The sequence below is a fragment of the Calonectris borealis genome, chromosome 1 (assembly GCF_964195595.1).
Source record: "Calonectris borealis chromosome 1, bCalBor7.hap1.2, whole genome shotgun sequence".
NCBI lineage: Eukaryota > Metazoa > Chordata > Aves > Procellariiformes > Procellariidae > Calonectris > Calonectris borealis.
In genome coordinates, this window is record NC_134312.1 from 32,582,308 (window position 1) to 32,609,388 (window position 27,081).

General features: G+C 43.1%; 1 protein-coding gene across 1 annotated transcript in view; it reads left to right on the plus strand.

The window, feature by feature from the left end:
- Positions 1-27,081, plus strand: part of CNTN1 (contactin 1) — a 268,296-nt gene that overhangs the window by 65,520 nt on the left and 175,695 nt on the right. Inside the window, exon 2 of the mRNA XM_075147813.1 lies at positions 15,085-15,130. The gene's annotated coding sequence lies outside the window, so the exon portion shown is untranslated. The remainder of the gene's footprint in view (positions 1-15,084; positions 15,131-27,081) is intronic.

A 27,081-nucleotide genomic window follows, 5' to 3' on the forward strand; every position in this document is an offset into this window, starting at 1 on the left:
GACCAGATGAATTAGAGTTTAGAAGGTAATGCAGGCTGCCTCTGAAGCCCAGAAGTCAGCAATCAGAAAACTTAAATGATGTAGAAGTTGTAATTTTCTGCAATCTTTATTTCTGTTGATTCCACTGATAATTAAATCTGAACCTTTTGGCAGTTCTCAGAATATTTTTATCAAATTCTGCAGTGACGGATTGAAGGTCTCCATGTCCAGAGGTGAACGGGCTTTTTATCATAGCTCTGCCTGAGCAGGTTGAATACGCTTTGCTAACATTATTCTCGAGGGTAAAAGATGATTTCTTTATTTTACTAACAGAAATATTTTACAGGTCTTTGACAAATGGAAACTTGGAGGCCCTTGTTAAATCATTTGAGCTTGGTCTACTCCCGCAACCCTTTTTGATTTGATGCTTTTTGTTTCAGCAAATCCTTCTATTGTAACCATTTTCTCAAACTGTTAAATTATCTTTCTGAGCAAATATAGCAGTGCTACAACACATGAGAATGAGGGAGTCAGTAAACATTTTATTTTTTCCACTTCCTGACGTGTTTTGTCTGAAATAGGAAGGCACTTTTCATATCTAGCCTTAACTGAGCTAGCAATTGCTCTGGTTAATGGTGAAGAACATCCTTTGTAATGAATACTGGAAATACCACCCTGAGCCGCAATACTGGTACCTCACTGAAATACCACCTAATTGTCTATTGATGTACACTTATAATAACCTAGTATACAAGGTGTTCTCACTTGTCTGGCTGTTACTGCTTATGCTAATGAAATCCATGCATTCACACAAGTCCATGTCATTTGGGGTAGGGACCAAACCCAGATACAGGTAGGACAGGGACAGCCCACACAATCTGCTGCATCTAATGCTCACAGTGTATAGGCAAAATCTGTGTGCAGTCCAAACATGCTCCCTGGATCACTGAAATCCAGTAACTAATGATCTAGTTTTGTCCTTCGGTGAACAGGCAGTTTAGATTTGCGCAAATATCAGTGAAGTCAGAGCTTGAAAAAATCACTTTAGTAATGAATGGCATACAGGGAACTTCTTGACATTGAGTGTGGAATAAAATTTACTAATTCCTTCAAAATATTAGTTGACATTTAAATATTCCCATCTTTTTAGAGAAGCTTATTTAATTGCCCAGCTAGCAATTAATGGTATGTGGGTGGTGAGGGTAGCTACGAAATAGATGATTTTCTTGGTTTTCTGATGTTTGATCAGCATTAAAGTAATGTAGAAATGAGGGGGTTGCAGTTCAGAGTGCTGCTAACCTGTTGCCCGTTAAGACATTTGCTGGAATACTACATCTCACACACCGAGGCAGTTACAAAGAGACTTTTTATGTTTTCTAGTGCTATAGTGCATGGTAGGATGATGACTTACATAGCTAGAATTTATTTTATCTCTTGGTTTCCAGAACAACCCTAGCAACCAGCTTGAAGATTCTCTAGAACAAAAGGTGGTTTAATCAAAAAGAAGCAGCTTTTTCTTTGTGTCTTTGTAGAATAGCAAGCATCTTTCATTTTCCCTTTTTTAACCTTTTTTTACATTTATAGCAACATAAATTCATATGTGTACTTAGCTTGTCACAGGTAGGTCTTTTTGGCCTTGTCAGAATTGATTTCCCTCTCACAGCAGGAATGGTTTAAGTTGTACAAGGAGGTTTTGAACAGAATTTCACACTATCCACTGGGTAACATCATTGTTACCGCTGGGTAAGTTAGAGATTTCCTAATACATGGAGAATATCTCCTGCTGTATTTTTTGAACTAGACAATATGCTGTTCAAATGCAAATTGTGTATATTATTTTAATAATTGTAGTATTTTAATATATTGGAAATCCTCTTAGCAACGCTACAGCTAAATGAGTGGTAGAACACTGATATAAGATGAATGACTTGCTATTGGAAGTGGAGGTATTATCTATGTGGTGCTCATATAGGCTCAATTTCTGAAGAAAGACTAAATAAGATCCCAGTCCTGCAGGATTACTTGCGTGAATAGAGTTCCTTATGTGTAAATCTTTTCAGCTTAAGAGCCTTTTTAATTTCTAGGGCAGGAGCTCTATCTGTCTGTCTCCTTTGTGATTTACCTCCAGTATGAATGCATAACTAATAATATGAAATTTTAATTCCTTGCAAAAGCAGTGACTCCAGCTCTGGCCAGTAGGAGTTTTTCCATGAGCTAAATCCAGAATAAATGGGGAACAAGCATTGCAGAGGCTCTTAGCACATTGATAGTATTCTCTTTTGCACTGTGAAGTTGCCTTGTTTACAGGCTGGGTTCACAATGGACTCGCCTGTAGAAACAGCTTGGATCTCCACTGCTCACAGATCTAGTTCCCCCTGTTTGCAGACCTCAATATCTAATGGAACAGCCTGCAGCTAGTAGAAGATGGTGAGATGTTGACATGATCAACCAAAGCAATTTTAAGAATTGCTTAACCTCAACTCAGTGGTGGCAGCTGGAAGCGAAGTTCTTTCTGTCTGTTGCAGTAGCTCTGATCAATGCAGGGCTTTAGGGCTCAGCCTGGGGCTGCAGGTGTTGTGTTCCTGTTACAGGGAGAGAGGGAGTAGTGAGTGATATGTGGAGCTATTTTTAGGCTATTTTTAGCCTAACTAAAGTCTAAACTTTCTAATCAAAATACAGCTGTTGTGTTAGTCCAGCTCCATCATTATGGTTAATAATACAGTTAAGACACGAACTTTCTAGTACCTGTTCCCATCTCTGGTGTTACACTCACCCTTTCAGCATCCTCTGGGTCCACAGGCTGGTGGTGTTGATACTTCTCAAGGAGAACTGGAGGGGCAGTGGAGTGAGGTTACGATCATGAGTCTAGTGCAAACTAGAACGAGTTTCATGCTAGCGGTGGGGGTCCCTTACTGCCTCCTCATAAATCCACTTGGAGATATTTTTACAAGTTTTCTAGCACAGTTGGCTTATATGCACTTTCTTCATCGATTTCCAGTTCCACGTTTTACTTGTTTTGCTGTTTGCTACCACTGAAACTGGTTTTACCTGACACACTCCTTTACACTCTGATTTGTATTTGCAGGCTGATGCCTCTGGTATTTTCTTGTGCCTGTTTGTGCTACGCTTTGGTTTTATTCTAGAGTTGTAGATAGTTTTGTGGCTTTTCCATGACCCTACAGTTAATAGTTTATGCAAAAGTTCAGGTTTTTTTTTCATAACCCTGGGAAATGGGACAGAAATTTGGAATGAAAGAATATTGAGCTTGCATCTAATTAACTGAACTTTTTATACCAGTGCAGACTTTCCTGTGAATGTACCTTTTTTTTAAATGACTCTAAGCCTGGCTTCCAGCAATTGAGCTTAGTTAGGTTAACATCACAGCTTAAGGAAAGCTGATGTGACTTTTATAATAGCCCCAACCTGAAGGAGACTTGATGGGGAGGTCTTCTGCCCAGCAGGCACACTAAAAGAATTTTTGTAGGAGGGTTTTGAACCAACTCCCTTCTGCTCCATGCAGCTGTGACAGACTGCTGAGCCAGGAAAGGCGAAGGCACCAGACAAGTTTTGGGAGTCTCTCCTGGTAATGGCCTGTTTTACATTAGCTCTTAGGGAGCCAGTACCCAGTCCTCTCTGTCATCTTAAGGGTCCATCCAAACTAGGGCATGTCCATGGTAAATAGATCCAAATCAAATGGGTGCTCTGTGAGCGGTACAGGTTGCCTCGGGGAAGGTGAGGTGGGCACCTTGCGCTCTGTGTCTGCATCACAAACCTTGGGTGGAAGAAATTAAACTTACATCCAAGTTTTTCTTGTTGGTTTGTGACGCTGATGTAAAGCTCTTTCTGAGTAAAGAGTAAAAGTGACCCCCTGGTTTCCAGAGTGAAAGATGACAACTTTTGTTGTCACGTTTGTTCACTTTTACTGCTGATCATTTTAGTCAAAATACTCACGGTGTGGTTCTTGCTTGTTAGAGATGGATAGCTGGAAAATTCTTACCGAGGTGAGCAGTCTATTCCCTTGCTCATGCAAATTTTCCCCAGTCAGATAATAAAGTATATATTAAAACTTCAGTAAGCACCCTTCTAAAAATGTCTTTGTTAAAATAAGCTCTCTGATGATTTACATGAACCATAGGTTTAATAAATCATATTTTGTGTGTCAGGTTCTATTTCTAGATTTGGTAAGCTCATCTTTGCAGTATTTGTGTGTTTTTCTTTTTTTTTTTCCTTTTTTTTTACTTTCTGGGTGCTGATTCTTAAAGTTTCTCTCTTTAATAGTAATTGCACAAAAATTTAAAATTGTACCCATTAAAAGAAGGTAAGTTGCGTCAGCATACTTCACCAAACAATATTTATAGCTGTACTTAAAGTTTCTTAAAGAAATACTGTTTTTGAAATGATGACTGGTGAAATGGAAATGATTTCAATATTCTCAGAATTGTACATACCAAGTTGACCAAGTGGGGTTTTTTTTTTTGGTGTGCATTTTTTTCTTCATAAAAATTTTGCATCTCTTGGACCTCCTGTCCCTTTTCAGAGTAAAGAAACCCTGACTGCACTGTGGCTATGTCAGCAAAAATATGTATGTATGGGAATGACATGTTAGGCGTATACATAGGACTTTTAGCAGCTTCAGGATTTCTGATTTGAAATAATAGACCCTTTAATCAAGCAAATTAGCAGATTATGCCATAGCCTCTTAAACAACTGTTAAGTTTGAGGAACTGATTTTTGAAACTTTCAGGAAAAATCTTCTGAATTAAAGAAGTGCTTCCTTTTTCTGTCTTTTTTTTTTAACTGATGACAGTAGCCAGTTTACAAGCACACATTTATTGTAAATGAATGGGGGATTCAGTACGAAGGGTTGCCTAAGTCGGACTTGCATGCATATTAAATAGATTATCAAAATGCTATTTCAGACATTATAGAAGATCATGTGGGTATTTAGAAGTTGAAAAGAAGATTTTCTAAGAAACAGAAGTTTCTAGAACTTCCTGGAAAAGCTGAATGAGGCCTATGGAAGCCGACTTGGTTAAATTTCCAACTTTGCTGACCTCTCCGACTTGCCTGTTTTTCTGGAAGAGTCACTGCTCGCTTGTTCCAGACAAAACCTCCATACAAGAAATCTGCCATCAGTGAAACATTTGCAGGCTGATTTCCTTTGGCAGGGCCAAGAGACTCTTTTCATGTTCCTGCTCCTGTTGTTCTTCAGCAAATTCTGAAACTGCCCTTAAGACACACAGCCTCCATGCAGCAGTATTGCAAAAGGTTGTTTTGACTTTTTCTGATAGGTGGGTGTATCACCATTATAAATTCAGTAGTCTTCAGTAAAAAAACTAAATTCAGATACAAAAATTAACATCTAATAAATTACTTGCAAAAATACTATGTTAGAAGAAGGTAATTTAGGTAGCAGAGCAAGGCACTTAGGAGTTAGGAGGCATCCGTTGTGGTTGCCTGTGCAGTGAGAGTGAGTAGAGAGAAATGTTCTCTGACGGGCCGGGACTCTGCTCCTCTGCAGGAGCTGTGCCTCCTTCCCCTGGAAAGTCGGAGAAGCTCCCCCAGAGGGAATTGTGCTGGGAAGGAGGAGAGGGGCGGTGGCCCAGTGCTTGGGATGATGGTTTAGGTAAGGTGTGCCTCACTGGGTCGTTCCGTCTCCAGCCCCAGTACTTCCAGACTACTGCCTGTCTGTCCTGCTTCTGGAGCCGGGGTTGGACTGGGAGAGTGCGCTGATGGGTTTGCAGGCTCGCAGTCTGGTGGGGAAACCTACTTTGGGTTTTCCAGTGCTACCTCTGTGGCATTCCCAGAAAGAGCACAGACAGTAGGAATCTGTGTGTTCTATATTTTGTAATTTTTTTTCTTTTATATGAGGAAAGCGTTTGCTGAAGCAGCTTCCTAACATCTGAATTTAAAAAAAAGAAAAAGAAGAAGAAGAAAAAAGGAATAAGCTTGAGCTTGCATTACAAATTGCTTAAAGGATGGGAACTGAAGTTAGACAGCTAATGTAAAATTCAATTAGCATATAAACCAACCATTTAATTTATAATTTTCCAACAATGTGAGATGAATTTATGTGTGCTTTTGACTGGTGTGTTTCTCATGTGGCACCTACGATTTTTCAGGTATATCTTTGACATTACTACCCAAAGTGTAACTTAAGAGGACAAAAAAGGAAGATTTCTTAAATACTGCTCTGTTTCTTTTTTTCAAGCCACAAAGCTGGATCTCTCATCTAGTGTTTTGTACCATTTTTGTGTTGGTCGTATGTCCTGTATTGTACTGGAGCTGTATTCTTGCTGGCACTATGAAACTGTGTTCTTGCTTGTTGTTTGTGTAGGTAAAGGAATACTCATTCTGGCTTCTGTTCTTTAGAATGCCTAGACAGGGCAAGAATTTGCTTTACCTTTTTTTTGAAAGATACGGAAGAACTTTTATACGTTTTTTGAATACAGCTTCTCGTTCACTGTAATTTTTGAGCTTTTTGTTAGCTTCATTTTCTATTATAAGAGCAAGTTGAACTTTGTAGCTATAGTGATAACAGACTACAGAAAGAGCTAAGCTACACAATCTTTTTTTCAGTTTTCAAGTGGAGGACTTGTGGGAAAGGCCATATGCGTCAGAACATGAAAACAGATACTTAAAAGGATTAAGTGAAAATGCAGAGGAAGGCTTTATGGAAAGGAGGCAAATTATCACTAACAGCTTTCACAAAAGCTACTAGAAAAATGTCAGAAGTCCTTACTGTTCTGAGTCAGAGCTTAAATCTGAATGCAATTTATGCCTTTAGAAATGCTTCATCTAACGGTTGGTACTAAGGTAATTTTTTTAATGTGACAAACTAGCGTATTGCTTTTCAGTTGAACCTTAATATCTCTAGATAGATAACAGCTTTGTATCTCTTCGGAGCTTGGAAAATCTAAGCTCCTTGACATGCACAAAAAGAATTGCATTTTTTATTTATGCAGGACTCTGCATACTGTATTCTCATTCAGAAGCCATTCCTAAGTAGATAATAGATATACAAGTATCTTTCTGACATAAATGAATTAATCATCTCATTTTCCCTATGTTTCTTTTCCGTGGGTGATGTTTTGCATGACATACTCCTCCTATAGTGTCCTCCACAATGGATTCATATATATAATAGGTATTACAAAAAAGCTTTTCTCTGAGTGGAGGTTAATTTTGACGACCCTTTTTTGCCAGTGCTGTGCACGTCCAGTGCCTGGGGCTGAACTGATGGGTCCTTCTGATTAGCAAAGATTGAAAGTGGCTTTTTCAAGAGCTACTCATGATGGCTTAGGCATTATTGAGTTCAGCAGTAATCTTTCTCCATTGCAGCTCTCCCTCTTGCCTCATACCGTGATTGAGGCTGGAGAAGTGAATTTAGATCTGCAAAGATGGTCTAAAATTCTATGTGGTTGTCTATAAATTTTCATGTATGGAGATTCAAGCAAATTGCTTCATTATCTTTTACGGCCCACTGTGAATGGGAAAAGTGGGATAAAATTGAAAAAATATCTTCTGCCTGTCTTCATTATGTTATGAGCTGAAACAATCAAATCATGCTTTCGTAACACCTGATGCAATATTGTCTGTCTGTTCTCGTAAAACGAAAAAATCAGGTGGAAGTACCACTGCTTTCCCAGTGGTATACGAATAATGACACTTCCAGTGTCATTGCTTAAATATGAAAGAGGAGTATACTGTGAAGGTTCCCAGAGTCGACTGTGGAAGACGGCTTATTTTGTCACCAGGAGTGAATCCTGCTGGAGCCTCTCCCTCCGTCTGCTATGGCCAGGGCGAGCAGGAAGGTGCTGAGTGGTGAGTCACCTGAGCAGTGTGACCTGCCACCCAGGAGTAAGACAGGACATCCCCCGGGACGTCACCGAACTCTAGGCGTGGGTATTGCCTGGGCACAGTCAAACTGCCAGTACTTGCCTGGTTTGTTGAAAGGGGTTTTTAATAGGTGTCAACAAATTCGCTTTCTGGAGGATAAAAGACAGAGTAATACTCAAGTTTATAGCCTGTTTCCCTTACATTTGTGGGCTAAAGGCCTACAGAGCTCTTTCACTTTCGGGTCTCTCTTAATGGTGTGGGTTTTTTTCTCTCTCGTTTAAGTCATGTAGAGTACAGCAGAGCAAGAATCCTTCATCCCATTTCCTATGTTCTGTCTGTAAGCATCCAGTGCTCGCCATTGTCCAGGTCAATTACCGAGCTAGAAGGACCCCTCCTCTCACCCTCTCTCTGTGTGTACTGTATTCTTCAGCAGATTAGTTTAAAAATTATGATGGTCCTACGCTAACTATATAAGCAACAAAAATTTACATTCTGTTCTAAACTTGCAAGGATAAACTTTTTTAATTTGCAGTTTCCCAGACTATTCCTGGACATTTCATCTTTTCCCCCATAACAGCACCATTCTAGATACTCCGTGTTTTGTTTTAAATCAAAACAATACAGTTCTATGCCCCATAGTTTTTCTGTAGTCCCTCTGTACAAAATGCGTTTCTAGTACCCTTTTTATTTTAGCAGCTGCCTCTGTTTGACAGGCTTTTCCATAAAACATATGTTACTGTCTCAGGAGAAGAGTCAGAGATTACTCAGATCTGATCTAGTAGTTAATTTATGGAGTTTTAATCAATAGATTTAGGTATGTAAAATATTTAATAAGTACAGAAGGATTGGCAGTCAATACTCTTCTATTTACTACACTTAAAATTAGTATGGGATACAAAGATTATCGCTTAAGCTTACTATAATATCTTAAATGTTACATGCATGCAAAAAATGTCCCTTACCAAGCCATCGATGTCTGGTGTCAGGTAAAGGATCTCTCAGCCTCGAGGGGAGATCACCACCGCACAGCCAGCTGCTATGGAGGGAGAGCTCAACAGGCCCTGATGGCTGCAGATATTTATAGCATAAAGTGGTTGATTTGTACTCAGATTTTCTGCTGTGTTAATGCAGTTTTGGCTGCTTATCAGCCCAGTCTCCAGCCAATCCTTTTCTTTTTTTGGGTTTGGTGCTGAGTTCTCACTGATAGCCTCACACAAGAGGATTAATTTCAGTTAGGCCTCCTTGCTGAGCATCTGCCTGGACCAAAGTTCAGTTCGCTCAAACAGGAGGAGCGCATCCATCACAGTTACTAAAGGTAAAGTTAAAACTTCCAGATGTGAAATACAAATGATGGAGTAGCAATATCCAGAGTTACTGATGAGGGGGAAGGAAGGTGTTAACAGCTACAGCAGTTTACTTCTAACTGAGTGTTGCCCTGTTGAGGAGGAGATTAATGTTTGTTGATTTCTTTAACGTTTCTTTGCTTCTTACATTGCACTGCAGTTGTAAGCTTCAGTTGAGAGAAATGAATGTAAAGCTATTAACGACAAGTGCAGACTTTGGTGTAATACAAATGGATCTTGGAAAATAATATATAGAGGGTTATAAAAAGACTATTGTATAGTACTGTGAGGGTGTTTCACTGAATATGGTGGGAAATAGAATCATAGAATCATAGAATCATTAAGGTTGGAAAAGACCTCTAAGATCATCGAGTCCAACCATCAACTCAACACCACCATGCCTACTAAACCATGTCCCTAAGCGCCTCATCTACACGTCTTTTAAATACTTCCCTGGGCAGCCTGTTCCAAGGCCTGACCACTCTTTCAGTAAAGAAATTTCTCCTAATGTCCAATCTAAACCTCCCTTGGCGCAAGTTGAGGCCATTTCCTCTCGTCCTATCGCTTGTTACTTGGGAGAAGAGACCAACACCAACCTCCCCACCTTGCTACAGCCTCCCTTCAGGTAGTTGTAGAGCGCGATGAGGTCTCCCCTGAGCCTCCTCTTCTCCAGGCTAAACAACCCCAGTTCCCTCAGCCACTCCTCATAAGACTTGTGCTCCAGGCCCTTCACCAGCTTCGTTGCCCTCCTCTGGACACGCTCCAGCACCTCCATGTCCTTCTTGTAGTGAGGGGCCCAAAACTGAACACAGTATTCGAGGTGCGGCCTCACCAGTGCCGAGTACAGGGGCACGGTCACCTCCCTACTCCTGCTGGCCACGCTATTTCTGATACAGGCCAGGATGCTGTTGGCCTTCTTGGCCACCTGGGCACACTGCCAGCTCATGTTCAGCCGGCTGTCAGCCAGCACCCCCAGGTCCTTTCGCTCTGGACAGCTTCCCAGCCACTCTTCCCCAAGCCTGTAGTGTTGCCTGGGGTTGTTGTGGCCCAAGTGCAGGACCCGGCACTTGGCCTTGTTGAACCTCATACAGTTGGCCTTGGCCCATCGATCCAGCCTGTCCAGGTCCCTCTGCAGAGCCTTCCTACCCTCGAGCAGATCAACACTCCCGCCCAGCTTGGTGTGGTCTGCAAACTTACTGAGGGAGCACTCGATCCCCTCATCCAGATCATTGATAAAGATATTGAACAAGACCAGCCCCAGCACTGAGCCCTGAGGAACACCGCTCGTGACCAGCCGCCAACTGGATTTAACTCCGTTCACCACAACTCTCTGGGCTCGGCCGCCCAGCCAGTTTTTTACCCAGCGAAGAGTGCACCTGTCTAAGCCGTGAGCCGCCAGCTTCTCTAGGAGAATGCTGTGGGAGACAGTGTCAAAGGCTTTACTGAAGTCCAGGTAGACCACATCCACTGCCTTTCCCTCATCCACTAGGCGGGTCACCTGGTCATAGAAGGAGATCAGGTTGGTCAAGCAGGACCTGCCTTCCATGAACCCGTGCTGGCTGGGCCTGATCCCCTGGTTGTCCCGCACATGGCTTGTGAGCGCCCTCAAAACGAACCGCTCCATGATCTTCCCCGGCACCGAGGTCAGGCTGACCGGCCTGTAGTTCCCCGGATCCTCCTTCCGGCCCTTCTTGTAGATGGGCGTCACATTGGCGAGCCTCCAGTCGTCCGGGACCTCCCCTGTTAACCAGGACTGCTGGTAAATGATGGAGAGTGGCTCGGCAAGCTCCTCCGCCAGCTCCCTCAGTACCCTCGGATGGATCCCATCCGGCCCCATAGACTTGTGAGTGTCCAGGTGGCGTAGCAGGTCGTTAACTTCTTCCTCTTGGATTATGGGGGGTTTATCCTGCTCGCTGTCCCTGTCTTCCAGCTCAGGGGCTGAGTACCCTGAGGATAACTGCTCTGACTATTAAAGACTGAGGCAAAGAAGGCGTTGAGTACCTCAGCCTTTTCCTCATCCTCGGTGGCAACGTTCCTCCCCCCCGCATCCAATACAGGATGGAGATTCTCCTTGGCTCTCTTTTTGTCATTAATATATTTGTAAAAACTTTTTTTGTTGTCTGTTACGACAGTGGCCAGGTTGAGTTCTAGCTGGGCTTTTGCCTTTCTAATTTCCTCTCTGCACGACCTAACGAGATCCCTGTACTATTCTTGAGTTGCCTGCCCCTTCTTCCACAAGTGATAAACTCTCCTTTTTTTCCTGAGTCCCAGCCAGAGCTCGAGCTCCCCATTCAGCGAGGCCGGTCATCTTCCCCACCCGTTCTTTTTACGGCACATGGGGACAGCCTGCTCCTGTGCCTTTAAGACTTCCTTCTTGAAGAACGTCCAGCCTTCCTGGACCCCTTTGCCCTTCAGGACTGTCTCCCAAGGGACCCTCTCGACCAGTGTCCTGAGCAGGCCAAAGTCCGCCCTCCGGAAGTCCATGGTTGCGGTTTTGCTGGCCCCCCTCCTTACTTCACCAAGTATCGAGAATTCTACCATTTCATGGTCGCTAAGCCCAAGCCAGCCTCCGACCACCACATCTCCCACCAGTCCTTCTCTGTTTGTGAAGAGCAGGTCAAGCGAGGCACCTCCCCTAGTGGGCTTGCTTACCAGCTGTGCCAGGAAGTTATCCTCCACACACTCCAGGAACCTCCTCGACTGTTTCCTCTCTGCCGTGTGGTATTTCCAGCAGACGTCTGGAAAGTTGAACTCCCCCACGAGAACAAGGGCTAGCGACTGTGAGACTTCTGCCAGCCTCTTGTAGAATACTTTGTCTGCCTCCTCATCCTGGCTAGGTGGTCTATAACAGTCTCCCAGCAGGATATCTGCCTTGTTGGCCTTCCCCCTCATCCTTACCCACAAGCACTCGACCTCATCATCACTACCATTGAGCTCTAGACAGTCAAAGCACTCCCTAACATACAGGGCTACTCCACCGCCTCTCCTTCCTTGCCTGTCCCTTCTGAAGAGCTTATAGCCATCCATTGCAGCACTCCAATCGTGAGACTCATCTTACCATGTTTCTGTGATGGCGAATAGTTCTCAAGCCTTTACTTTAGAAAAATAAATTGTTAACTGAGGGAACTTTAATGAGAAATTGGAATTCTTTAAATGCTTGTCATTTCAGAAAACCATTCAGAACCTTGAGGGTGTTTTTTGTGTTCTAGTTTATTTTCCACCCCAGCTAATAAATTATGGAGCAAACATGTAAACCTTCATATTAAGTGTTGGAAGAATGACAGAATATATTGCATTATCCTGATGATGTACTTAATAACTTGTTACTTCAAGAATTTCCTACTGGAGATAAATGTGTTGCTTGAAAACCAGTTTTCAGAGTTACTAAGAGTTATGACCATGCAAATATGTACACCGCAAGAGAGTGAATGGAGACTAAAATTTAGGCATGACAGGGTCCTTTTGTGTATATGACTCTGTAAGATTAGTTCAGATTATTTTTGTCCAGAGACTCTCAGCAGTAGTTTACAAGGAGGTGAAAATAATAGAAATGTTCTTTATAGATGGGAGTATTCTGATACTTTGTCCAGGTTAGCAGCAGCAGAAGGATTAAACCCCAGTGTCTTAACATAGTTACTTACTTTATGAGAGGGGGGAAGGGATGAGCCTGGAAGTACAGTCATCATCTTCCTTCTCGTCTCAGCACAGTGAAAAGACTGTGACATTAAACTTCTAGAGATCAGGTGCCACAAGAAAGTTGTGTCTCTTTACATAGACATGCAGCATGTGGAAAGAAGTAGAATTACACAACTCAATGAAGCCTTCTGAGAAATTATTACATTTCCAATCTTGTAAATGGTCATCAATCACTGAAGGGCAGATCTGATTTTGCGTTGCAGTAAATCAGAGAAACAAGAGAAACAGAGTAGCGAGCATACCTTGACTAAGCTACCTACAAAGTAGTATAGCTTTGGAGCCTGAGAGCTTGGGTCTTTTATATCACCCATGGAATTAGCAATTGGACCTTGCATATCTAAAAAATTCCTTACCTCACATTCACATACTTAAATCATTGTCCATTTGGCTATTAACACAACTTAAAAATCCTTTGTATAATAGGGATAAACTACAGTTACAAAAGGAAATATAGGCATGGGAGTGAGCTGGAAATCTGTTAGTTTATGTAGCCAACTTCTGAAGTGAGTACTCTGTATTATATGATATCTTTGGGTTGTGTTAGATCTTGGAAGCATTTGAAAAATTGCAAGTAGTGCCAGTGTAGTGTATTTCCTACCTTGGATCCACTGATCTAGACGTATAGTGGATATTACACCCAAACCGCTAAGAGAGGAAATGCAGATTTGGAGGTAGTTTGGCAGTATCTGCAGCTGTGAATCGGAGAAGGTTTGGGAAGAAGAAATCAAAGCAGAACTTGAGTAAAAAGTTTTGAATCATTCTGGAAGGGCTTGCCAAAATTTGCTGGATGGAGACAAGTTTTGGGACTGGTCTTGTTCAATATCGTTATCAACGATCTGGATGAGGGGATCGAGTGCTCCCTCAGTAAGTTTGCAGACCACACCAAGCTGGGCGGGAGTGTTGATCTGCTCGATGGTAGGAAGGCTCTGCAGAGGGACCTGGACAGGCTGGATCGATGGGCCAAGGCCAACTGTATGAGGTTCAACAAGGCCAAGTGCCGGGTCCTGCACTTGGGCCACAACAACCCCAGGCAACGCTACAGGCTTGGGGAAGAGTGGCTGGGAAGCTGCCCAGAGGAAAAGGACCTGGGGGTGCTGGTTGACAGCCGGCTGAACATGAGCTGGCAGTGTGCCCAGGTGGCAAAGAAGGCCAACAGCATCCTGGCCTGTATCAGAAATAGCGTGGCCAGCAGGAGCAGGGAGGTGATCGTGCCCCTGTACTCGGCACTGGTGAGGCCGCACCTCGAATGCTGTGTTCAGTTTTGGGCCTCTCACTACAAGAAGGATGTGGAGGTGCTGGAGCGTGTCCAGAGGAGGGCAACGAAGCTGGTGAAGGGCCTGGAGCACAAGTCTTATGAGGAGCGGCTGAGGGAACTGGGACTGTTTAGTCTGGAGAAGAGGGGGCTCAGGGGAGACCTTACCGCACTCTACAACTACCTGAAAGGAGATTGTAGCGAGGTGGGTGTTGGTCTCTTCTGCCAAGTAACTAGCGATAGGACGAGAGGAAATGGCCTCAACTTGCGCCAAGGGAGGTTTAGGCCGGACATTAGGAGAAATTTCTTTACTGAAAGAGTGGTCAGGCCTTGGAACAGGCTGCCCAGGGAAGTATTTAAAAGACATGTAGATGAGGCGCTTAGGGACATGGTTTAGTAGGCATGGTGGTGTTGAGTTGATGGTTGGACTCGATAATCTTAGAGGTCTTTTCCAACCTTAATGATTCTATGATTCTACGAAATACAAGGTGGGATCAGGAGAGACACTATAAAGGGAGGAATGAAATGTGTCAGAGAAAGCAGGAGTTTGGTGATGGTATACCAGCATATGTCTCAGCAGGCATCTAAGGCATCTTTACTGCGGAAGAGAGCTCTAAGATCAAGTTTTTGTGATAAGGTATTAATGACTTTAAAAATAGCTAAATGTGCACCCAAGCTTATTTTTAAAGCCAGTCTATAATAGCTTGTATATCAAGTAATCAGGAAAATTAAAACCACACAAGCTCACCCTGCTTTTAAAGTTTAATTTTGACAGGATTTTATTAACATGTCTTATCTTTATGCCAGAAAGTGACTAACTGGAACCTGACATGTTTATGAATTGCAGGAAACATCTGGGAAAAGCTGATTATAAGAGAATTTTATGAAAGTATGCATAACTAATTCTAACAGAACTGGTAATTGAAAAATTATGAGTTGAGCAAACAACTGAACCCTGTCTTTATTCAATTCTAGATACTGCCTCTGGATCTGCATTGAAAACGACTCTACCATATTAGAGGTTGGTGACTTTTCTTTTTTCAGTTCTTATATCCAGTTTTAAAATAATTATTTATTACCACGTTTAAGTAATAAAGTGAAAGATATAAGCTTCTTATTAGCAAATGATTAGTTCCAGTGCAATGGAAAAAGTGGTAAAAACATTGTTAATTCAGAAATTTATGCAGAACTAATGCACAGAAGCAGTGTTGTGCTTTTGACCTCATCAACGTGTTTAGTTTTTAAATGTTAGCTATATTGAAATGCAACATTTTAGCATTAGGTCTACTGCAAGGTTTTTTGATTCAAATACTTCTCTGGTTTGAATTGATATTTGATACGTATATCCGTAAGTTCCTATTTGAAGGTTGGAGTAGTCTACTTCTGAGACGGTATCTGCCATGAAAGCCTCACCGAATGAGCTTTTTGTGTATGTAATACAGAAGCATAAGATCCGATCTGTATTTCCGTTGACTATTTGGAAATGACCTACTGGATTCTACAATGCATATATGTTTGAAACATGTAAGGTGGTACCCAGTGATCAGGTTAGAGCAGGCTAAAGCCCTTCCTGAACTGGCTCTCTATATACATATTGCTGGGCAGTTGGAAGCCCATAGCTCAGTGATGACTGTATTCACTATGTGAAGGTGGACTAACTCTGGGCTACCTATAAAGTCATGTTACACTGCAGTAAGCAATATTACGTGTCTCTGATGAAGCTAGTCTGGTAGGATGGACAGCTGAAATAACAGTGGCAGCTCAGCTGCGCATAGTGATTTCTAATCCATCTAGCTGCATATAGGAGTATGCTTAGATTTTCATTAGGAGTATGCAGGCATTATTTTTCCCCCTTGAAGATCACTTAAAGATTGCATTAAGTTAATGGATATTCCTAAGACTATCATTCAAATAAGAACATAAACAAGAGACATTTTAATACAATTTTGGAAACAGTTTTCAGTATTGAAATGCTTGAAGTGAAATCCACTATTCTGTTGTAGAACAGGACCAGAGGAAGTCACAGCTGCTAATGGCAAAACATAGTTCCTTGGCTTAAAGTTATTTAGCACTGACATGTTTAACTTCTGTGTCTTCTACCTTCTATAATTTCATTAATTTTCTGCTGCTGGACAAGGAGGGCACCAGCTATAGTGCTATAGTGAATCGTATAGGTACCTACCTCTAGCTCAAATCCTTGTGGGAGTCTGAACCTTGGTGTCTTTGACTGACATATCGACAAACTGTTTTGCTGAATATTTGTGTAGTACTGAACCCAAGGGATCTGTGTGATATAAGTAAATAACAGTAATTCTTCTTATGCATTGTGGGTTTTTTTGTAAAATACCTCTTTGCGTTTCTATTTTACATACTACTTCAGTTAATGTTAATGAACAAATTAATGTAGATCAGGCTTAATTTTGTAGTCATTGTTAGCTGACCTGTCTGAAAAATAGCCCAAAATCTCTGTTTTTACTGTTTAATTCATTCTCATAGAGTCAAGTATTTGTCTGGCTGTTTTGTCCGTTTCCAAATTACAACGACATGACTTTTTATATACTGTATTGTTCCGTGTAGGCATGATTTCAGTCCAAATATTTTCTACCCTTAGAAATACTGTTTTTCAGATAACGTCTTTGGACCTTGGTTTATCACATAATCTCTGGAGAGAGCTAACTCTTCTGTTCAGCTGGTTTTATTTATGTTCTGGAAAGCTGATTTCTACATTAACAAAGACATAAGTGCAGCTTAGTTATTTGTGATTCTAGTTGCCTGATCAGAGTTCCCGGAAGTCGGTGGGTGTCTTTCCATTTGGATGACGAGTATGGGATAAAGCTCACTTACACCTTACTGAGTATGGGATGCTATTGCACTGTGCTTAGCATCATACCAGGCTGTAATAGTTCTGGTCCTTACAGAAACTGTGCTTAGGCTCTTATTTTGATTTACAGGTATAGTTGAAGCTTCTTACCAGCCAGATCTGACAGAGCTAGTAGCTGGCTGTGTGTGGTGATGCGGGGGGAGAGTGTGCTTCTCAAATCTGTAGCAATGCATGCTGCTGCAAGCAGACTTTCATAGCAGTTCTGTCCTCTGTGCTTATAAATACACCTTATTATATCTTTTTTTCCTTGGGACAGGTGTTCATCAGACAGAGCTTTCATTTCTGAAACCTGTTTTGTATCTGGGATGAGGTCCATGAAATTGCTGTCGTGTACCTTTTCTGTTTGAGAAAGATTTTATCCACCTTTGTTGCACTGTTCCTCACGCTGAATTTTCCATGCACATGTCGTCATACTTACCTTACCAATAACCCCATAATTGCTGTGGCACATGCTGTTACTCTCTTATTACAGAACGACCATTCCTCTCCTTATTGTTCTGTATGAATGAGCTCGTGATCTCAGGAGCAGCTGGATATACCTGATGCTTTTTGTCTTCATTCAGAATGGTCACAATCTCCTGCTGTTTCTAATTTATAACTGCCATCAGTAAAGATTAATATTACTTTTATTCTTTGGCTGAAAAACATGCAAAATGAAGGACTAAGGTCCTTATGGAGGAGTGGGAGGTGGAAGTGCAGGAGTCTGCACTTCCTTGCAGTGGCAAATAGCATTGCTTATTCTCCTGCTGGGACAGGGCACCTGCCTGCAGTCCATCAGGTAGTGCTGTGGGTCTGTGCAGCTGCAGCAAGCCCACAGGCCAGATGTAATGTCTTATGTGCAATTCCCCATCCAGTATTTTTCCCCGGGGAAGGAAGCAGCTGGGAGTAAGCTGCCTGTCTTCTGCACGGCTCTCTCCTCAGCTCATGGGATGCGGAGAGGGAGCAGGCCACATGCTAAGCGTATAGCTCTGATCAACATCTTTTGACCATGCCTGTCATGTAAAATGACAGGTTGGGGGGAGGGCAGCACAGCTGTAATGCAACATTGCAGCCTCCCTTTTACTCGCTGACCTTATGGGATTAGACAGCCTTGTGTAGGATCTGCCAGTTGTTCGTGTCTGGTTCAGGACTGGGAGGGATGCTGAGCCGTGCTGAGCTGCAGCAGAGGAATGCTTTCTGGTAGGACTCGGCACTTAGAAGGACAGTATTTGGCTGCTGGCAAACGGCACAAGTTGCCCGTTGTGTGCCTCTCCCACAGTCTGATTCAAAGGCATGATTCTGTGATATGACCAGGCACGATGACTGTCATCTATTCAAAGAGAAAGTTGAGAGGCAGGTATATTATCTGATGGGTATTCAGCAGGAGTAATGGTGTTGTGTTGTGTAAATTATTGCATAAGTTGTAGCATCTCATCTAATAAAGCTCTTTGAAGTATGCTATAAGCTAATTAAATATCCAGACATTCAAAAGTAATGCTTTCCATATATTGTTGTATTTCTATGATGCAATGCGGTCTCTTCCCATTAAAATTAAGCATTGCAGTGCCCCAAAGTATGAAAGAGTTAGACTTGTGTTTGGATGTAAGTGTTGCTTCAGACTAAATACTTCTCAACAACCTTGCAGAATTCAATTTGAATATGTTTGAATGAGCAGAAGCAGTTCAAATCAACATTTCCTGGAAAGGTCTTCATAGGATACATTCTGCTTATTATACATTAATTTCTATAACTATGCAGCTGCCTTTTATATCAGAGGCATTATTTTCAAATTACTGAAGTATTTTAAGAGCGATGCTCTTGGTAAAGGCATAAACCAAGTACAAAGGCCAGTCTGTTTTCCACATAGTAGATTGTTGTTGAAGAGTTTGTGCCAGCCAGTACAGAGAGTCCAATCGTGTCTTATTCCTCTCGAGAGAGATGAATTACTCAACTGCCTCGGCTCCTGCTGCTCCACATTCTTATCCTTGAGCTGTATTGTTGGAGTGGTCTGCTCCTCTTCATGGAGCAGCCAGTGTAACTGGCAGAAATGTAAATGCATAGCATTGTCTTCATGAAAGGTCTTCACCTGTGAGCTGTTTTGTATATGTACCAGCTTTCCCAACAGCGTAGTTAATTGTGCTTTTGAGATTTTTTTTTTTTTAAAGAAAACCAACCGATTTTTTTCAAACAATGGTACCATTCACAGCAGTATCTATTAAAACTGTTGCAAATTTGCAGAGGCTGTGTTATTGATTGATACACTGATACATTGCGACAGCCCAGATAATTTATCTTGCCTTTTTTCTGTACAAAAAATTTTGTTCAAGGTTGTCATTTCCTCTGGTGGTTGACACAATAGGGACTGTGAAAAGCAAGGTATGTCCAGCTAAGATCACCTGATTAAAGTGTATTTCTGTCTTCAACTTATTTTACTGTGAAGAAGGTAGCATGTGTGCCTTCAACGATTAATCTGTCTTTTTAAAGTTTGTGTTTGCAGCTATGTTTTAATGTGGTTACCACTGCAGTTTCTTAACATGCCTCAGAACTGTTACACCCCCTTTGGGGTTAAAATGTGACTGGCGTGCTTCTGAAAGGCACCTCCCGACGGCCGCTGTCACTGGCGATAAAACCCTTTGACTTTGGTAGGAACAATATTGAAGCATATACGTAGCTATTGCGAAGCATTGAATAGGATCATTATCAAAGCAGCAGCAAATACTAAGGGTCAAGTACAGACATTTCCTAATCGGGAGTGTGCAAAGAAGTCTTTGCTAGACTGGGTCACGAAAGCCAGTAGCCTTGGAGGAAACACATTAACTGGAGTGACAGAGACTGTGTGTACAAGTCCCCAGAATAACCCATAGCCCTTCATTTGCGAAGGGAATTTAAGCTGGTATGGTACTCAAAAGAACTACTTGTTGCATAAACAACGTAATTTATAGCAGATTAGGAGCGGGATCCCTGCAGGTGCTCAGAACGTTTCCCTTGTTCACCTGTCAGCACTCCGCACTCCCTAGTCAGGACCAGCGGGAGGGAGATTATCCAGATGTTTGTTTAGCCAACTGCTGGTATTGATGCTGGGGTCGAGTCATGGATATCACCTGTTTTTCTTGAGGAGGGAAGGGTCTGTGTCAGGCACTTACATCGCAGGTGTGCTGAAAGCTATTTGAATCAAGGCAAGATTTAAGGCACTTATTTTTATGTGTTGCTGGCTTTCATAGGTAAATAAGAAGAGATTCATATGGCTGAAAACAGAGTATAACAAATGGCCTTGCAGGACTCTGACATCTTGGATATGTGACTTTTCACCTTGCATCAAGAACAGTGTATGTTTTTCATTAAAAAGAGATTAACTCTGCAAAAAATTGCTTACTGGAGCTTCCAAGAATTATGCAAAGCAGTAGTTACTCACAGATTTTAAGACACAAAAGCAATCCCTTGACAATGCAAACCACAGAACCTTTCCCCGATACAGACATTCATTTGAACTGCATGGGTTTTTTTTAAAGATGTCTCAGTAAGATGCTCCAGTTGTTGATACTTGCACTATTAAAAATGCTCATTAACTATAGAGGGACTCTAGATGAAGAGATCAGAGATTAATTTACACTACAGACTTTTTTAATGATAGGCTGGATGAATCCCACCCTGTGTTAAAATATATTTAAAAATGAAATAAATTAAACATTAAAACATTATAGATAGTGTAAAATCTGTTATTGTCTGCTGGTATTTGTGGAATGTGCTATTTCATCTTAGCTTTCTTTTGGATACCATATAGGCTAAAGTTCTTTAGGTCTTGCCTGAGGCAAGTTTTACAAATGTGACTATATAACTTCTCTAGAAATTTTTCTTTAGTCTTAAACATCCTTTTGAGGTGTTGATTCAAGGACTAAATGCAGAATACTAGTAATGACTTCGCTAACATCATGTACTGGTCCTAATTACACCAAATACAAAAGCATAACTTACATATTAATTGTAAGGATAATTATGTATTGGTATATAAATCTCCTGCTTATCTCTTCAGGGATGGCTAAAACTTCACAACAGAAGTGCATGTTCAGCTGATTTCCTGGTCCTTGCTGAGTTCGCTTCAGAGCTTTTTGGGATACAGCTCTCCATTTTATAAATAAGATTTCATGCTAATTCTTTAAAATAGTATCATTCTGAAGTTGAAAAAGGATGGCAGAAACATATTTCTTCGTAACTGAGAGCTGGATAAAAATTTGATCCAAATATGAATTATGAATGATTCACTAGTGCCTACTGATTTTGCAGATGGGGTATAACAAATTGCTCAGTTACATATGCTCTGCTAATCCTGAATCACAGTAATTTAAACAGCAGTGTTGCTAACTGTTCTTTATGTCTTTTTTTCTGTCATCTGCTGTCCTGGTTTTGGCTGGGATAAAGTTAAATTTCTTCCTAGTGCTGTGTTTTGATTTAGTATGAGAAGAATGTTGATAACACACTGATGTGTTGCAGTTGTTGCTAACTGCCCTGTCAAGGACAGCTTCCATGCTTTACCAAATGCAGAGGCTGGGAGGAGGGAGCGCAGCCAGGACAGCTGGCCCAGCTGACCAATGGGGTATTCCATACCATGTGACGTCATCCTCAGCATAGGAATGGTAGGCGTGATCCAGGAAATAGCGATCGCTACTTGGTTATTGGTCAGCGCAAGTGGTGAGCAATTGCATTGTGCATCACTCATTTTGTATAATAATAATAAAAAATGATGATGATAATAATAATAATAATAATTATTATTATTATTTTCCCTCTTCTGTTCTATTAAACTGTCTTTATCTCAACCCATGAGTTTTTCTCACTCTTACCCTTCCGATTCTCTCCCCGTCCCACAGGGAGGGAGGGGGAGTGAGCGAGCGGCTGCATGGGGTTTGGCTGCCTGCGGGGTTAAACCACGGTAGTGCATTTTGGTGCCCAACGTGGGGCCTCTTCAGCACGCATCACCTCCTTCTCTGGGGATATTCCAAAATCTTTGCCTTCTGGCCAGTTTGTGATCACTTCCAAGATTCCTGGGCGACTGGGATTTCCTGTTTGAGCCCGTTGTGTGATCAGTGCGACCCACTTACTCCACGTAGCATCGGTTGCATGATGTGTAGAGGGGACCCTCCCTTTGAACATCCAGCCCAGCACCGGCAGTCGGGGTGCCAGGAGGAGCTGTGCTTCAGTACCAACCACTTCCGAAGCAGCTCGAATCCCTTCATATGCTGCCAATACCTCCTTCTCAGTAGCGGGACTCCAGAACTCCAGGGGTCGACCTCGAGTCTCCCCTGGTGCTTTCTGCCAGAGGCTCCAGGTAGGGCCATTCTCCCCAGCTGCGGTGTAGAGCACATTCTTTACATCTTGTCCTGCCCGGACTGGCCCAAGGGCTACTGCCTGAACTATCTCCCGTTTAATTTGTTCAAAGGCTTGTCGTTGCTCAGGGCCCCATTTGAAGTCGTTCTTCTTCCTGGTCACGTGATAGAGGGGGTTTACAGTCAGGCTGTAATCTGGAATATGCATTCTCCAAAAGCCCACAACGCCTAAGAAAGCTTGTGTTTCCTTTTTGCTAGTTGGTGGGGACATGGCTGTTATTTTATTGATCACATACATTGGGATCTGACGACGTCCATCTTGCCATTTTATTCCTAAAAACTGGATCTCCTGTGCAGGTCCCTTGACCTTACTTTTATGGCAAAACCAGCCTTCAGAAGGATTTGAATTATTTTCTTTCCTTTCTCAAAAACTTCTTCTGCTGTGTTGCCCCACACGATGATGTCATCAATGTACTGCAGGTGTTCTGGAGCCTCACTCTGTTCCAGTGCGGTGTGGATCAGTCCATGGCAAATGGTAGGGCTGTGTTTCCACCCCTGGGGCAGTCGGTTCCAGGTGGACTGGACGCCCCTCCAAGTGAAAGCAAACTGTGGCCTGCACTCCGCCGCCAAAGGGACGGAGAAGAAGGCATTAGCAATGTCAATTGTGGCGTACCACCTGGCTGCCTTTGACTCCAGTTCATATTGGAGTTCTAGCATGTCCGGCACGGCAGCACTCAGTGGCGGCGTGACTTCGTTCAGGCCACGGTAGTCTACTGTTAGTCTCCACTCTCCATTGGACTTTTGCACTGGCCATATGGGACTGTTAAAGGGTGAGCGAGTCTTGCTGATCACTCCTTGGCTCTCCAGTCGACGAATTAGCTCAGGGATGGGGATCAGGGAATCTTGGTTGGTGCGGTATTGCCGCCGGTGCACTGTTGTGGTAGCGATTGGTACCTGTTGGTCTTTGACCTTCAACAACCCCACAACAGAAGGGTCCTCCGAGAGACCGGGCAAGGTAGACAGTTGTTTAATTTCCTCTGTCTCCAGGGCAGCTATCCCAAAAGCCCACCGGTACCCTTTTGGGTCCTTGAAATCCCCTCTCCTGAGGTAGTCTATGCCAAGGATGCACGGAGCCTCTGGGCCAGTCACAATGGGGTGCTTCTGCCACTCGTTCCCGGTTAGGCTCACTTCGGCCTCCAATACAGTTAACTCTTGGGATCCCCCTGTCACTCCAGAAATACAGATGGGTTCTGCCCCTTCATAGCTTCATGGCATCAGGGTACACTGTGCGTCGGTGTCTACAAGAGCCTTATACTCCTGTGGCTCTGATGTGCCAGACCATTGAATCCACACAGTCCAGTAAACCCGGTTGTGCCTTTCCTCCACCTGGCTGGAGGCAGGGCCCCTCTAGTTCTGGTCATAGTATCCGTTTCTCACTTGCAAACGCGAGTTCAGAATTTCTTCAATCCAAAGTAAGATCAGCCTTTCTACTTTGTTGGGGGAACTGTTCACTGGAAATTGGACCCTCGTGAGACAAGTTTTTCCTGAAAACTGGAGCAGCGTTTTTCCTGGGAGAACCCCCTTGTGTGATTGTTTTTCCTTGCAACTCACGTACACGTGCCTCTAGGGTCAAGGTAGGTTTTCCATCCCACTGCCTCATGTCCTCTCCGTGGTCATGCAGGTAAAACCACAGGGTGCCCCGTGGTGTGTACCTTCTATATCCTCTCTCTTGAGCAGAAAAACACTGACTCCTAATGGCCGAGACACTGGTCCATACAGCTGGAGAATAGGACATATCCTCTTTGAATTGCTGGAACTCCCGGGACAGTTTCTCCACAGCCAAGACAAGGGAGGAGGAGACAGTTTCTTCGTATTCCCGGAGTCTGCCAACCACGTCATCCACTGTTGGTGTTTCTTCCTCTTTGCAGTACGGTACTGCCACTGTCGTGGTTTAAACCAGCAGGCAGCCAAACCCTACGCAGCTGCTCACTCACTCCCCTCCCTGGTGGGACGGGGAGAGAATCAGGAGGGTAAGAGTGAGAAAAACTCGTGGGTTGAGATAAAGACAGTTTAATCATAGAATCATAGAATCATAGAATCATACAGGTTGGAAAAGACCTCTAAGATCATCGTGTCCAACCGTCAACCCAACACCACCATGCCCTCTACACCATGTCCCTAAGGGCCTCATCTACACGTCTTTTAAATACCTCCAGGGATGGTGACTCCACCACTTCCCTGGGCAGCCTGTTCCAAGGCCTGACCACTCCTTCAGTAAAGAAATTTCTCCTAATGTTCAATCTAAACCTCCCTTGGTGCAACTTGAGGCCATTTCCTCTTGTCCTATCGCTAGTTACTTGGCAGAAGAGACCAACACCCACCTCGCTAGAACCTCCTTTCAGGTAGTTGTAGAGCGCGATGAGGTCTCCCCTCAGCCTCCTCTTCTCCAGGCTAAACAACCCCAGTTCCCTCAGCCGCTCCTCATAAGGCTTGTGCTCCAGGCCCTTCACCAGCTTCGTTGCCCTCCTCTGGACACGCTCCAGCACCTCCATGTCCTTCTTGTAGTGAGGGGCCCAAAACTGAACACAGTATTCGAGGTGCGGCCTCACCAGTGCCGAGTACAGGGGCACGATCACCTCCCTGCTCCTGCTGGCCACACTATTCCTGATACAGGCCAGGATGCAGTTGGCCTTCTTGGACACCTGAGCACACTGCCGGCTCATGTTCAGCCGGCTGTCAACCAGCACCCCCAGGTCCTTTTCCTCTGGGCAGCTTCCCAGCCACTCTTCCCCAAGCCTGTAGCGTTGCCTGGGGTTGTTGTGGCCGAAGTGCAGGACCCGGCACTTGGCCTTGTTGAACCTCATACAGTTGGCCTCAGCCCATTGGTCCAGCCTGTCCAGGTCCCTCTGCAGAGCCTTCCTACCCTTGAGCAGATCAACACTCCTGCCCAACTTGGTGTGGTCTGCAAACTTACTGAGGGAGCACTCAATCCCCTCGTCCAGATCATTGATAAAGATATTGAACAGGACCGGCCCCAGCACTGAGCCCTGGGGAACACCGCTCGTGACCGGCCGCCAACTGGATTTAACTCCGTTGACCACAACTCTCTGGGCTCGGCCGTCCAGCCAGTTTTTTACCCAGCGAAGAGTAAATATAGAACAGAAGAGGGAAAATAATAATGATAATGATCATAATAATGATAAAATATACAAAATGAGTGATGCACAATGCAATTGCTCACCACTCGCGCTGACCAATAACCAAGTAGTGATCGCTACTTGCTGGATCACGCCTACCATTCATATACTGAGCATGACGTCACATGGCATAGAATACCCCATTGGCCAGCTGGGCCAGCTGTCCTGGCTGTGCTTCCTCCTCCCAGCCTCTGCATTTGCTAAAGCATGGAAGCTGTCCTTGACAGGGCACTTAGCAACAACTGAAAACATCAGTGTGTTATCAACATTCTTCTCATACTAAATCCAAAACACAGCACTAGGAAGAATTTTAACTCTATCCCAGCTGAAACCAGGACATCTGCATACATCTACATGTCTATACACACATATATCATGCATATACATGAGGAAGGTACGTATTAATTGTATTGGTCTCTTCTGGGTGATACCTGTTTTAGTTACTCTAGTGGATACAATAGGTTTGTTGATTGTATTTTCTTCTGTCCAGAATAAGCTTCAGAGATTCTCAATGATCTCCTGTAAAGTATTTGGCTAATATGCAGTGTATGTTGGCTACTGTTCTAACCTTTGAAAGTTTCTCAAAAACTTATTAGCATCTCCCTTTAAGTGCAGAACATTGTAAATGCCAAAACAACATTAAGATTTCAGTGATGACTTCTACAAATTAGATTAGGAATCACTGTCCTGCTGCTGAAATAACATAGAAAAATCTAATATTAGTTTGAATAATGATGTTATGAATTCAGCTTCTGGATGCCCATCAGGTGTGGACAGGAGAGAGGCCATCTGCCGACTACTCTGCACTGTTCTCCTGGTGAGAACAACTGTGTTGGCAGCTGGTGGGAAAGCAATGAGTCTGTTTTGGAAGCAGCCAGGTTGGCTGTTTGTTCTCCCAGGAGATCAGCTATGGGGCAGTTAATGGATCAGAAAGGTGGCTTCCACAGCTGTAGGTGAGACTTGTGTTAGCTGGATCATCTGATATTCTTGATAGACTTGAGTCTGCCATCACCAGAGACTCTAACTGCAGAGCATTTCTGGAGAGCTGGACACATTTTTCATCTAAGTAGTGGGAAAGGAAATGGGCTTGGCCAGAGAAATGTTGTTAGAAGTTGTCTTTTCTCTGCAGAAGCATGAGGGGCAGTGGCCTGCAGGGACTGCTGGTTTTTACTAGAGATAACTTCATTTTGAAACTTAAATTTATTTCTAGAACTCTGTCAAAAATAGATATTCAAAGTATGAAATTGTGCAAGATGATGTATGTATACTGCTGTGTGACACAAACTGATGTAGATGATGCAAGTGTTTCCTATCTCTACTTTGTTGGGATTTTTTGTTTCATTCTCCTTGCTTCCATAATACTCCTTTTTTCTTAGCTCATTTTTCTCTCTCTCACTGTTTCCTTTCTTCTGGAGTAATGTCTTCCACTGGAATCCAATGCTCATTAACCTGACATTAGAAACAGGACTTTAGGCTGGATCTTTCTTGTCCCTCCTGCCAGCAATTATTCTCTTCCCTTAGGCTTGCCTAAAGAAGGCAAAGAAAACTGAAGGTATGAGCTCTTTCACCACATCTGCCCCTTACAGTTCTTAGG